The sequence below is a fragment of the Dermacentor variabilis genome, chromosome 4, assembly GCF_050947875.1.
Source record: "Dermacentor variabilis isolate Ectoservices chromosome 4, ASM5094787v1, whole genome shotgun sequence".
Taxonomy (NCBI): Eukaryota; Metazoa; Arthropoda; class Arachnida; order Ixodida; family Ixodidae; genus Dermacentor; species Dermacentor variabilis.
The window spans coordinates 166866124-166880060 of NC_134571.1; positions in this window are offsets into that span (position 1 = coordinate 166866124).

Sequence of the window (13937 nt, forward strand, 5' to 3'; positions counted from 1 at the left end):
GGGAAAGTTAGCGCCTTCAACGATGAGTTTAAACGTAGACTCCACAGTAGTAGTTATGATTCCAGCTTCAAGCAACTTCAAACTAGCTATCTCATTTTTCTCTTGACCTCTGTTCGCTCTAATGTGTAGAGATAAATAAAGCTTTAGTTGTCGAGTTGTCCATTCATTTTCCCTCGTACTAGCTCTACGATCTGCTAGTTTCCTGGTTACCTCAGATGCCAGAGCTCAAGCCCCTCCATCCACGCGCCACCTGGTCGGCCTGGTCGGCGGAAACGTGTATGGAGGGGCTTTCGGCAGAGCGACCTTCCCGGAAAGGTGTTTCTCCAGTGTGCGATCCCCGGATCAGGAAGTATTTTTCCCTCAACTGCGAAACTTTTTTTTTTCTCTCAGAAACCCGTGTGGGCTTATTTCGTGGCTTCGTGCTCCAGTCGGGTGGATGACATTTGTCCCACTTTCATAAAACGTCCTTCACCTTGCGGGATTGTGCGTAACTGACTTGGCATAAATAAAGCTCCACTTCAACGCTGACTTCGCAACAAACCAACAAAACTAACTGCGTGGAGATTTTCTGTTTTTCACACACGCGTCCTCGCCAACACGCTACATACCATCGGCGTAGACGATCCACAGGAAGCAGGCGCACAGCATACTAAACAGCAGCACGACCGAGAGCACGAGGGTACAGTCGAGCACGAATTTTGTGAAAGGATCCATGGTGGCAGGCCTGTGATCGATAAAAAGAAATCCCACCATGTAATGCTTTGCCTTTCCGGTAACTACGAGAAGGCTTCCGAGAGCAAACTATATGTAATGCCAATAGACGAGCGGAACCAATGTTTCCCGTGGTAAATGCGTAAACATAGGCATGCCATGGTCGGTTTCTCGTATAGAATGGGTCAACACCAGATGATAGTGTGTCGAGACTGCTCATCCATCGGCATTTTTCCCGCCGAAAGTTTCCTGCTTATAAATCCCATGACTAATCTGGCTGCACACACGAAGAAACGTGCGTTTCCACTGTCGCGCCTAGTGTTTCAGTACCTGCAATGGTAGGTTTCAGTCATTACGAGGTTTTGAAATATGGGAACTAAATTTTTGAGGCCTAAAAGAGCGTTGTATACACCGGCTGTCGACTATGCGAGAGGTATGAGCTTTTGAGTGGCGTTTTGTCCTTGCTGCTTCGGTGTTGCGTTTGTGGCGCCACTGTGGCTACGAAACGAGCCTATCATCGATAATAAAATAAGAAAATCTCCCAAAGGAACGCATTCGGCACGCGTTATCCATTACGGCATACGTTAATTACTCGGCTGCTGAAAAGTTTGGGCGCTGTGATTTCCACGCTAGCTACAAGAAGCACAGACAGGTAAGTGGATTTTTTTGTCAAATGCTTACCTTCCTTCATTGGAAAAAGAGAAAGAAAAGCAATTTACCCTCATTGTTGCCATCGTTAAAAGGACGTCCGCGTTGCCCCATAATCGTGCTAATTGATGTCGGGGACACCTGTTCAATCTTGGCGGATGGTTAACGATGTTCTCCCAAGAAACATGACAGGCAAATGTTTCGTTCCAAACACAAATGCCAAGATCATTTCACAATATTGAGGATGAAGTAAAACATTTCGCAGTTGAAGGGTATCATGAAGATCAAAGGAAATATTTCTCTAAATCTGAGCAAGCAAATGTGCTGACTAAATGACCCATCGAACTGTGCACCACAACCCAGTTGCATCTTAACCGAGTCAACTACCTGTTAACTATTTAGCAGAAAAACACGTGGTATGATTTCTTTCGAAAGTATTAAAGCTTACATGCCATAAGTAGCAAGGGGCTCTGTCAGGAATAACCCCGAAAAAGATTAGGACTCCACGAACTATCTTTAGCAAGAACAGCCGGTCAAAACCAGCAAAGGCTATCGGTGCTTGCCGAGATTAGGCGGCACGTTTAGGAAAGGGCATCGGAAGAAGATGCAGCGAAATGCTACTGCTGCAAGGTTCTATAGGTTGGTTACTCATTTTTTGTGAAGAAAAAAAAGCAGGAAATACTCATGCTGCGTAACATTCTACAGATCTCGCCTAATGGTTGCAATTACAAAAACATATAAGGCTGGACAAGGTTGAGGGTCTACTTTTGAGGTGGGCGAACTGACCTGTAAGATTGAGTACATTCCCAGACTTGTAGCCTATACTAATCTCGTCGGGTGCCCGGCTCCTGGCCACCGTCTGGCTTACACTGCGACCAGGGAGACAAGGCATAAGTGGTTATAAGAACTAGCTGCTGTGATATTTCGCTGATATGAGAACTATGAGGTCAACGCCCTCTACTGAGCCTTCGCTGAAACATAACCACTATCAAAGCGTGCACGAATGCTTGTAAAAAACTGCAAAACTTGGTTTTTCAGTTCAAAAGCATCATTTTTTTTTCGCTTGGTATGCTACCGTTGCTCGTGTAAAAGCACTTGCTGAGAGCCCAGTTGGTGCCTACCTGATATAATTATTCAGCGCAAGAAACAAACGCAGCACAAAAGAAATGAGAATAGAACACGAGACAAGTGCTATCCCGTGCGCTTGTACCTTGTCAACTCCCCTCCCCCCTCCCCTCTCTGCTGTGTTCATTTTTTGCTCTGAACAATTACGCCAAGTGTTGCTGATGGGCACGAATAAAGAATTCACAAACGCAACACAGTGCCATGAAGCAATTTTCAGTGTCCTTTGATTTCCCATTCCATTTTCTTCTTGACATTAGTCCCACCTCATTATCATAAAATCTGGCATACGGCTTTCATTTCTTACTCGGTGGCGGAGAAGGCTGTAAAAGCCATGCTTTCTCCTGAAAGAGAACAAAAAACAAGACATTTTAAGAATTCTTGACAGGCGCAAAATTATTTCTGAGCTTGGGTTTTGGTGAATGTAAATGTTCAGTAAATTATTTACATCTACAATACGAGAACAGAACATCTCCCGTTCACCAGATTACTTCCATGGTACTGCTCTGATTTAAAAAAAAAGTTATGATCATGTACGAGCCGAATAGTGTATAACGCCGATATGCACACAGCCTCAGAGAAGTAACTTTGATAACATTTATTGTTTTGTGTCCAAGGATAACCAAGGGCACAGAAATAAACGTTATTTATACAGCCCAAGTGTGAACGCGTTTATCATAAGCGAAAGTACGGACTGACGCAAGCAGCACGACATGTGCACGGTTTTCTTTAATAAGTAATTTTCCTCCCCTTGCGCTCTGATGACGATAGTTTATGTTCATATTGTTTTTGTAACAACTACACTAAGTAGGACTTTAAAAGCCCAAATTAGAACGAAGGGAACAATAGAAGCACAAAGACTGCAAAATGTAGGGAAATTTTTCATCGCGAAAGGAAGATCGCTGTAACAAATAATCTTCAAAAATAATTAAATGCGCGAACAGATCATGTTTTCTTAATTTCTGGCTGATTACAGAAAACCAGCTAATCTGCATCTTGGTCAGCTTCCCAATGAGAACCGCACATTTTGTTTGCGCTTTCGCTTTCTGGCTGAATTTTTCACTAAGTCTGAGTAGTTTGAGCTACGCCAGTTAGCCATCCACTGTGCCGTGCAGTGATGTCTACATGCAACTGAACTTACTTCTTGAGCGTCGCCTTCTCCCGACAGTGCTTAGCCTTCGCTGAGACATCACGTCGACTGAAGGCTCCATGAATTGCTCTTGAATAATGGAGTCAGTTAACTACGCAGATCGATACACGTAAGCTTGCGGTTGGCTTTTCGCTTCTTCTTTGTTCTTTTCGCTAACAGATTCCCTCCCTCAGCTGAAGGTTTGATGATGATGACAACCGCCTTAAAAATGGCAAGAATCCACTGTGGGCGATAACGAAGATGATAAACTTCAACCGAAACCGATGATAAATCAAATAAATTAATACGCAACACAGTAGTCAGCCATGAAAGAAATGCAGAAGTAAAAAGTCACGGGCCTGCCTGGCACACGCAGCAAGTCGCAGCGTCAGCTGGAGGAGCGCCTCCATAGGAGCTCCAATTTGGGCAGTAAATACTGGAGGGTTCGTATCTTGCGCGGAGGCGCCATAGCTTGTACCGAAGAGTGAGCACGGGCATCTAGACTACGCGGCGCACTCGTCACCTCCCTTGACCCGTGGTACGATGTGATGCTGCTGCTGATGACGATGATAATTTATTTGCATCCCCTTTTGAAAGGAGGCGGTAACAAATAGTCACCTAGCCTGCTTAAGTTGACCAGGTCCAGCTACGTGCAACATGCAAATGCTACGTGCAGCTACTACATGTCGAGACACCTGGTGGAATACAATGCAAATGCGATGCACAATTTGCCCGTATCGACGCTACGCGACGCGCAGGTCAAGTTGTGAAAAGTGGCACGAAATGATGCTGATGGTGAAGATGATTATGATTTATTGGCATCCCCTTTGAAATGGGGTGGTAACAAACAGTCACCTAGACTGCTTGATTCACTCATGCATGCTTCACGTATTCACGTATGTTTTTCTTTCCAGCATTTTTGTATACTTCTCCTTAACCTTATTTTTCTTCCTCATGCACCATCCTGCGTAACTTCACGGCAATCGACAAGCGTAATTGAATGGGCGAAATATTTAGAAGATTACATTTCCAGATATCGGCCGAGGGTCGAAAAGTTTCAACTGGCTACACCGACAACATGTGCATTTAGGACTCTTAGTCGTGACATTGGTGGCGCGCTCAGTTATTGCTTTGGTCAGGGAGGGGCGTTTAAGACACACGACAGGAGCAAATCGTTTTGCACCTTCCCAGCAGAGAGCCCATTGATTTGATGAAGCGCCAAATTTAAACCGCAAAACGACATTTTACAGCCGGCGTTGAAACAGTAATGGCAAATGGAGTATTAAGCAGTCTGTTCACATGCGCAGGTTTTTGAGAGGCAGCCGGGATGGAGAGAGCGTGATTACGCGTGCGCAGGTCTTGAGTGTGCGTGTGTATGGGTTGTAAGCACGCGTGTGCGTGTGCGTGCGTGCGTGCGTGTGTGTGTGCGCGTGCGTGCGTGCGTGTGTGTGTGTGTGCGTGTGCGTGCGTGCGTGCGTGTGTGTGTGTGTGTGTGTGTGTGTGTGTGTGTGTGTGTGTGCGCGTACATGCGTGTGTCTCTGTCATTTGAATGCGCGCTTGTGCGTGTATGTATGTCTGAGCATTGATGCCTTGATGCGCATCAATGCTCAGACATGCTCAAATGAGCCTTGATGCGCAAGGCCCCGTGAGAAGCTCCTAAGCCGTGCATCTTCGTTATCTTTCTTCCGTTGGTGCAGCGCAATGTCTTGAGCGCAGTGAAGCGCTAAATTTGCATCATTTTAACACGATAGCGTTAAGAAGGCCGTGTCGCAGAAAATACGGCGTGGGCGTCGGCGTTCAGCGTCCGGCATGAGACGTCGTTGCGGTAAAGATTTTAGAACCACCCATACCCAGGCCATTCATGTGACGCAAGGAATTTACTGAATTGAAGTTCTCAAGTTAAAATTCCTGGAACAATTGTAAACTAAGACATACGCACAACCTAGAGACATGAAATCTCTCAGATTGTAATTTTACTATACGAGACAACATAATTCTTTTACGCCAAAACTCAAATAACCCCTTTTTTTCAGCGTTTCTACAATCAAAGACTGGCCACGGCGTCCGCCTTTTGAGCACATGGGCCCGTAGGTATCTCGGAGGCGACAGAGCGGCTCGCCCGGTTCTTTGCAATGCATCCAGATGGCGCTCGCCTCCGCTGCATCGTGGTCTAAGCAAGACGCCGCGTTTTCACCACGAAGTCCGCCTTCGTGCATAGCGTTCGCGGCTAGCATTTCCCAGAAAACATTGCGGTTACATACGCTCCAGTTGCCGGAAAGAGTGAAAAGCAGTCAGGGATCTTTGAATGCTATCGCCTTCCACTCGTAAAGGCGAAGCTTAAGAGTCCTCCAGATTTTTTAGTTGTGTATCATTTTTCTGACCAAACAAGCTGTCGGTAGCGCACATTCACCGCTATATTGGCATTTTAACTTTAGACACTTTAGACTGCTTGGCTTGGGAAAAACAACGCGATTAAAAATCGAGAGTGGCCTGGCTGCAAGGAAGATGCACACGGAGCCGTACTACTGCTAATATCACAAAAGGCTGGACGCAGTCAGGTCGAAGTTACCGACGATCCTTTCCCGCGACAGTTACGCTTTCAAAAATGGCTGATTTGCAAAATATATATTTTTAATTCTTACAGGAACCTGTTTAATAAACATTTATTCGCCCAGCTACATGGTCTTCAGAACGGGCTCTAAGCTACTTAATTGATTCAGCCAGCCAAGATCAATTTTTCCAAAGTTCATTAGCGTAGCTTCGATAAACACACACAACTGCTCGACTTGCTCCGTAAACAGATGTTACCATCGTAGCACTCGAATGATATTAATAACATAAGTATGATTTACATTGGTTTAGTTCTTAAAATTTGGCACCGTTATAAAATACCGCCGGCAAATTAATGGTGCAGTACGCATCTCGTAAAGCAAATTCGAATGCGTAGACAGGCTTTCTTGACGCAATTGAACTTCATGAACTTAGAACGCATGTGCTAGCGGTGCATGCGTGGGCACGTGTAAATGTGTACCTGTATGCACGTGCGTGTTCGTGTGTGTAACTGGCAACGTGCACCTTTCCCTTTACAATGGACTCTCCTACATTATACAAGAAACACTTCCGTGCTACGGCAACTCACACAAGGTTTGTGAGGACATTGTATGCGCTCCTAATTGGATTTTTGAGCGTTCGTGGCTACAGGCTTGGTTTCCTCGTGCCATCACAAATGAAAGGAGCACATACCTGGTGGCCCAAGCAGGTAGACCACTTGGGCCACTGTGTCGGCGTAAGAGGAGACAGACAGACAGACAGACAGACAGACAGACAGACAGACAGACAGACAGACAGACAGACAGACAGACAGACAGACAGACAGACAGACAGACAGACAGACAGACAGACAGACAGACAGACAGACAGACAGACAGACAGACAGACAGACAGACAGACAGACAGACAGACAGACAGACAGACAGACAGACAGACAGACAGACAGACAGACAGACAGACAGACAGACAGACAGACAGACAGACAGACAGACAGACAGACAGACAGACAGACAGACAGACAGACAGACAGGCAGGCAGGCAGGCAGGCAGGCAGGCAGGCAGGCAGGCAGGCAGGCAGGCAGGCAGGCAGGCAGGCAGGCAGGCAGGCAGGCAGGCAGGCAGGCAGGCAGGCAGGCAGGCAGGCAGGCAGGCAGGCAGGCAGGCAGGCAGGCAGGCAGGCAGGCAGGCAGGCAGGCAGGCAGGCAGGCAGGCAGGCAGGCAGGCAGGCAGGCAGGCAGGCAGGCAGGCAGGCAGGCAGGCAGGCAGGCAGGCAGGCAGGCAGGCAGGCAGGCAGGCAGGCAGGCAGGCAGGCAGGCAGGCAGGCAGGCAGGCAGGCAGGCAGGCAGGCAGGCAGGCAGGCAGGCAGGCAGGCAGGCAGGCAGGCAGGCAGGCAGGCAGGCAGGCAGGCAGGCAGGCAGGCAGGCAGGCAGGCAGGCAGGCAGGCAGGCAGGCAGGCAGGCAGGCAGGCAGGCAGGCAGGCAGGCAGGCAGGCAGGCAGGCAGGCAGGCAGGCAGGCAGGCAGGCAGGCAGGCAGGCAGGCAGGCAGGCAGGCAGGCAGGCAGGCAGGCAGGCAGGCAGGCAGGCAGGCAGGCAGGCAGGCAGGCAGGCAGGCAGGCAGGCAGGCAGGCAGGCAGGCAGGCAGGCAGGCAGGCAGGCAGGCAGGCAGGCAGGCAGGCAGGCAGGCAGGCAGGCAGGCAGGCAGGCAGGCAGGCAGGCAGGCAGGCAGGCAGGCAGGCAGGCAGGCAGGCAGGCAGGCAGGCAGGCAGGCAGGCAGGCAGGCAGGCAGGCAGGCAGGCAGGCAGGCAGGCAGGCAGGCAGGCAGGCAGGCAGGCAGGCAGGCAGGCAGGCAGGCAGGCAGGCAGGCAGGCAGGCAGGCAGGCAGGCAGGCAGGCAGGCAGGCAGGCAGGCAGGCAGGCAGGCAGGCAGGCAGGCAGGCAGGCAGGCAGGCAGGCAGGCAGGCAGGCAGGCAGGCAGGCAGGCAGGCAGGCAGGCAGGCAGGCAGGCAGGCAGGCAGGCAGGCAGGCAGGCAGGCAGGCAGGCAGGCAGGCAGGCAGGCAGGCAGGCAGGCAGGCAGGCAGGCAGGCAGGCAGGCAGGCAGGCAGGCAGGCAGGCAGGCAGGCAGGCAGGCAGGCAGGCAGGCAGGCAGGCAGGCAGGCAGGCAGGCAGGCAGGCAGGCAGGCAGGCAGGCAGGCAGGCAGGCAGGCAGGCAGGCAGGCAGGCAGGCAGGCAGGCAGGCAGGCAGGCAGGCAGGCAGGCAGGCAGGCAGGCAGGCAGGCAGGCAGGCAGGCAGGCAGGCAGGCAGGCAGGCAGGCAGGCAGGCAGGCAGGCAGGCAGGCAGGCAGGCAGGCAGGCAGGCAGGCAGGCAGGCAGGCAGGCAGGCAGGCAGGCAGGCAGGCAGGCAGGCAGGCAGGCAGGCAGGCAGGCAGGCAGGCAGGCAGGCAGGCAGGCAGGCAGGCAGGCAGGCAGGCAGGCAGGCAGGCAGGCAGGCAGGCAGGCAGGCAGGCAGGCAGGCAGGCAGGCAGGCAGGCAGGCAGGCAGGCAGGCAGGCAGGCAGGCAGGCAGGCAGGCAGGCAGGCAGGCAGGCAGGCAGGCAGGCAGGCAGGCAGGCAGGCAGGCAGGCAGGCAGGCAGGCAGGCAGGCAGGCAGGCAGGCAGGCAGGCAGGCAGGCAGGCAGGCAGGCAGGCAGGCAGGCAGGCAGGCAGGCAGGCAGGCAGGCAGGCAGGCAGGCAGGCAGGCAGGCAGGCAGGCAGGCAGGCAGGCAGGCAGGCAGGCAGGCAGGCAGGCAGGCAGGCAGGCAGGCAGGCAGGCAGGCAGGCAGGCAGGCAGGCAGGCAGGCAGGCAGGCAGGCAGGCAGGCAGGCAGGCAGGCAGGCAGGCAGGCAGGCAGGCAGGCAGGCAGGCAGGCAGGCAGGCAGGCAGGCAGGCAGGCAGGCAGGCAGGCAGGCAGGCAGGCAGGCAGGCAGGCAGGCAGGCAGGCAGGCAGGCAGGCAGGCAGGCAGGCAGGCAGGCAGGCAGGCAGGCAGGCAGGCAGGCAGGCAGGCAGGCAGGCAGGCAGGCAGGCAGGCAGGCAGGCAGGCAGGCAGGCAGGCAGGCAGGCAGGCAGGCAGGCAGGCAGGCAGGCAGGCAGGCAGGCAGGCAGGCAGGCAGGCAGGCAGGCAGGCAGGCAGGCAGGCAGGCAGGCAGGCAGGCAGGCAGGCAGGCAGGCAGGCAGGCAGGCAGGCAGGCAGGCAGGCAGGCAGGCAGGCAGGCAGGCAGGCAGGCAGGCAGGCAGGCAGGCAGGCAGGCAGGCAGGCAGGCAGGCAGGCAGGCAGGCAGGCAGGCAGGCAGGCAGGCAGGCAGGCAGGCAGGCAGGCAGGCAGGCAGGCAGGCAGGCAGGCAGGCAGGCAGGCAGGCAGGCAGGCAGGCAGGCAGGCAGGCAGGCAGGCAGGCAGGCAGGCAGGCAGGCAGGCAGGCAGGCAGGCAGGCAGGCAGGCAGGCAGGCAGGCAGGCAGGCAGGCAGGCAGGCAGGCAGGCAGGCAGGCAGGCAGGCAGGCAGGCAGGCAGGCAGGCAGGCAGGCAGGCAGGCAGGCAGGCAGGCAGGCAGGCAGGCAGGCAGGCAGGCAGGCAGGCAGGCAGGCAGGCAGGCAGGCAGGCAGGCAGGCAGGCAGGCAGGCAGGCAGGCAGGCAGGCAGGCAGGCAGGCAGGCAGGCAGGCAGGCAGGCAGGCAGGCAGGCAGGCAGGCAGGCAGGCAGGCAGGCAGGCAGGCAGGCAGGCAGGCAGGCAGGCAGGCAGGCAGGCAGGCAGGCAGGCAGGCAGGCAGGCAGGCAGGCAGGCAGGCAGGCAGGCAGGCAGGCAGGCAGGCAGGCAGGCAGGCAGGCAGGCAGGCAGGCAGGCAGGCAGGCAGGCAGGCAGGCAGGCAGGCAGGCAGGCAGGCAGGCAGGCAGGCAGGCAGGCAGGCAGGCAGGCAGGCAGGCAGGCAGGCAGGCAGGCAGGCAGGCAGGCAGGCAGGCAGGCAGGCAGGCAGGCAGGCAGGCAGGCAGGCAGGCAGGCAGGCAGGCAGGCAGGCAGGCAGGCAGGCAGGCAGGCAGGCAGGCAGGCAGGCAGGCAGGCAGGCAGGCAGGCAGGCAGGCAGGCAGGCAGGCAGGCAGGCAGGCAGGCAGGCAGGCAGGCAGGCAGGCAGGCAGGCAGGCAGGCAGGCAGGCAGGCAGGCAGGCAGGCAGGCAGGCAGGCAGGCAGGCAGGCAGGCAGGCAGGCAGGCAGGCAGGCAGGCAGGCAGGCAGGCAGGCAGGCAGGCAGGCAGGCAGGCAGGCAGGCAGGCAGGCAGGCAGGCAGGCAGGCAGGCAGGCAGGCAGGCAGGCAGGCAGGCAGGCAGGCAGGCAGGCAGGCAGGCAGGCAGGCAGGCAGGCAGGCAGGCAGGCAGGCAGGCAGGCAGGCAGGCAGGCAGGCAGGCAGGCAGGCAGGCAGGCAGGCAGGCAGGCAGGCAGGCAGGCAGGCAGGCAGGCAGGCAGGCAGGCAGGCAGGCAGGCAGGCAGGCAGGCAGGCAGGCAGGCAGGCAGGCAGGCAGGCAGGCAGGCAGGCAGGCAGGCAGGCAGGCAGGCAGGCAGGCAGGCAGGCAGGCAGGCAGGCAGGCAGGCAGGCAGGCAGGCAGGCAGGCAGGCAGGCAGGCAGGCAGGCAGGCAGGCAGGCAGGCAGGCAGGCAGGCAGGCAGGCAGGCAGGCAGGCAGGCAGGCAGGCAGGCAGGCAGGCAGGCAGGCAGGCAGGCAGGCAGGCAGGCAGGCAGGCAGGCAGGCAGGCAGGCAGGCAGGCAGGCAGGCAGGCAGGCAGGCAGGCAGGCAGGCAGGCAGGCAGGCAGGCAGGCAGGCAGGCAGGCAGGCAGGCAGGCAGGCAGGCAGGCAGGCAGGCAGGCAGGCAGGCAGGCAGGCAGGCAGGCAGGCAGGCAGGCAGGCAGGCAGGCAGGCAGGCAGGCAGGCAGGCAGGCAGGCAGGCAGGCAGGCAGGCAGGCAGGCAGGCAGGCAGGCAGGCAGGCAGGCAGGCAGGCAGGCAGGCAGGCAGGCAGGCAGGCAGGCAGGCAGGCAGGCAGGCAGGCAGGCAGGCAGGCAGGCAGGCAGGCAGGCAGGCAGGCAGGCAGGCAGGCAGGCAGGCAGGCAGGCAGGCAGGCAGGCAGGCAGGCAGGCAGGCAGGCAGGCAGGCAGGCAGGCAGGCAGGCAGGCAGGCAGGCAGGCAGGCAGGCAGGCAGGCAGGCAGGCAGGCAGGCAGGCAGGCAGGCAGGCAGGCAGGCAGGCAGGCAGGCAGGCAGGCAGGCAGGCAGGCAGGCAGGCAGGCAGGCAGGCAGGCAGGCAGGCAGGCAGGCAGGCAGGCAGGCAGGCAGGCAGGCAGGCAGGCAGGCAGGCAGGCAGGCAGGCAGGCAGGCAGGCAGGCAGGCAGGCAGGCAGGCAGGCAGGCAGGCAGGCAGGCAGGCAGGCAGGCAGGCAGGCAGGCAGGCAGGCAGGCAGGCAGGCAGGCAGGCAGGCAGGCAGGCAGGCAGGCAGGCAGGCAGGCAGGCAGGCAGGCAGGCAGGCAGGCAGGCAGGCAGGCAGGCAGGCAGGCAGGCAGGCAGGCAGGCAGGCAGGCAGGCAGGCAGGCAGGCAGGCAGGCAGGCAGGCAGGCAGGCAGGCAGGCAGGCAGGCAGGCAGGCAGGCAGGCAGGCAGGCAGGCAGGCAGGCAGGCAGGCAGGCAGGCAGGCAGGCAGGCAGGCAGGCAGGCAGGCAGGCAGGCAGGCAGGCAGGCAGGCAGGCAGGCAGGCAGGCAGGCAGGCAGGCAGGCAGGCAGGCAGGCAGGCAGGCAGGCAGGCAGGCAGGCAGGCAGGCAGGCAGGCAGGCAGGCAGGCAGGCAGGCAGGCAGGCAGGCAGGCAGGCAGGCAGGCAGGCAGGCAGGCAGGCAGGCAGGCAGGCAGGCAGGCAGGCAGGCAGGCAGGCAGGCAGGCAGGCAGGCAGGCAGGCAGGCAGGCAGGCAGGCAGGCAGGCAGGCAGGCAGGCAGGCAGGCAGGCAGGCAGGCAGGCAGGCAGGCAGGCAGGCAGGCAGGCAGGCAGGCAGGCAGGCAGGCAGGCAGGCAGGCAGGCAGGCAGGCAGGCAGGCAGGCAGGCAGGCAGGCAGGCAGGCAGGCAGGCAGGCAGGCAGGCAGGCAGGCAGGCAGGCAGGCAGGCAGGCAGGCAGGCAGGCAGGCAGGCAGGCAGGCAGGCAGGCAGGCAGGCAGGCAGGCAGGCAGGCAGGCAGGCAGGCAGGCAGGCAGGCAGGCAGGCAGGCAGGCAGGCAGGCAGGCAGGCAGGCAGGCAGGCAGGCAGGCAGGCAGGCAGGCAGGCAGGCAGGCAGGCAGGCAGGCAGGCAGGCAGGCAGGCAGGCAGGCAGGCAGGCAGGCAGGCAGGCAGGCAGGCAGGCAGGCAGGCAGGCAGGCAGGCAGGCAGGCAGGCAGGCAGGCAGGCAGGCAGGCAGGCAGGCAGGCAGGCAGGCAGGCAGGCAGGCAGGCAGGCAGGCAGGCAGGCAGGCAGGCAGGCAGGCAGGCAGGCAGGCAGGCAGGCAGGCAGGCAGGCAGGCAGGCAGGCAGGCAGGCAGGCAGGCAGGCAGGCAGGCAGGCAGGCAGGCAGGCAGGCAGGCAGGCAGGCAGGCAGGCAGGCAGGCAGGCAGGCAGGCAGGCAGGCAGGCAGGCAGGCAGGCAGGCAGGCAGGCAGGCAGGCAGGCAGGCAGGCAGGCAGGCAGGCAGGCAGGCAGGCAGGCAGGCAGGCAGGCAGGCAGGCAGGCAGGCAGGCAGGCAGGCAGGCAGGCAGGCAGGCAGGCAGGCAGGCAGGCAGGCAGGCAGGCAGGCAGGCAGGCAGGCAGGCAGGCAGGCAGGCAGGCAGGCAGGCAGGCAGGCAGGCAGGCAGGCAGGCAGGCAGGCAGGCAGGCAGGCAGGCAGGCAGGCAGGCAGGCAGGCAGGCAGGCAGGCAGGCAGGCAGGCAGGCAGGCAGGCAGGCAGGCAGGCAGGCAGGCAGGCAGGCAGGCAGGCAGGCAGGCAGGCAGGCAGGCAGGCAGGCAGGCAGGCAGGCAGGCAGGCAGGCAGGCAGGCAGGCAGGCAGGCAGGCAGGCAGGCAGGCAGGCAGGCAGGCAGGCAGGCAGGCAGGCAGGCAGGCAGGCAGGCAGGCAGGCAGGCAGGCAGGCAGGCAGGCAGGCAGGCAGGCAGGCAGGCAGGCAGGCAGGCAGGCAGGCAGGCAGGCAGGCAGGCAGGCAGGCAGGCAGGCAGGCAGGCAGGCAGGCAGGCAGGCAGGCAGGCAGGCAGGCAGGCAGGCAGGCAGGCAGGCAGGCAGGCAGGCAGGCAGGCAGGCAGGCAGGCAGGCAGGCAGGCAGGCAGGCAGGCAGGCAGGCAGGCAGGCAGGCAGGCAGGCAGGCAGGCAGGCAGGCAGGCAGGCAGGCAGGCAGGCAGGCAGGCAGGCAGGCAGGCAGGCAGGCAGGCAGGCAGGCAGGCAGGCAGGCAGGCAGGCAGGCAGGCAGGCAGGCAGGCAGGCAGGCAGGCAGGCAGGCAGGCAGGCAGGCAGGCAGGCAGGCAGGCAGGCAGGCAGGCAGGCAGGCAGGCAGGCAGGCAGGCAGGCAGGCAGGCAGGCAGGCAGGCAGGCAGGCAGGCAGGCAGGCAGGCAGGCAGGCAGGCAGGCAGGCAGGCAGGCAGGCAGGCAGGCAGGCAGGCAGGCAGGCAGGCAGGCAGGCAGGCAGGCAGGCAGGCAGGCAGGCAGGCAGGCAGGCAGGCAGGCAGGCAGGCAGGCAGGCAGGCAGGCAGGCAGGCAGGCAGGCAGGCA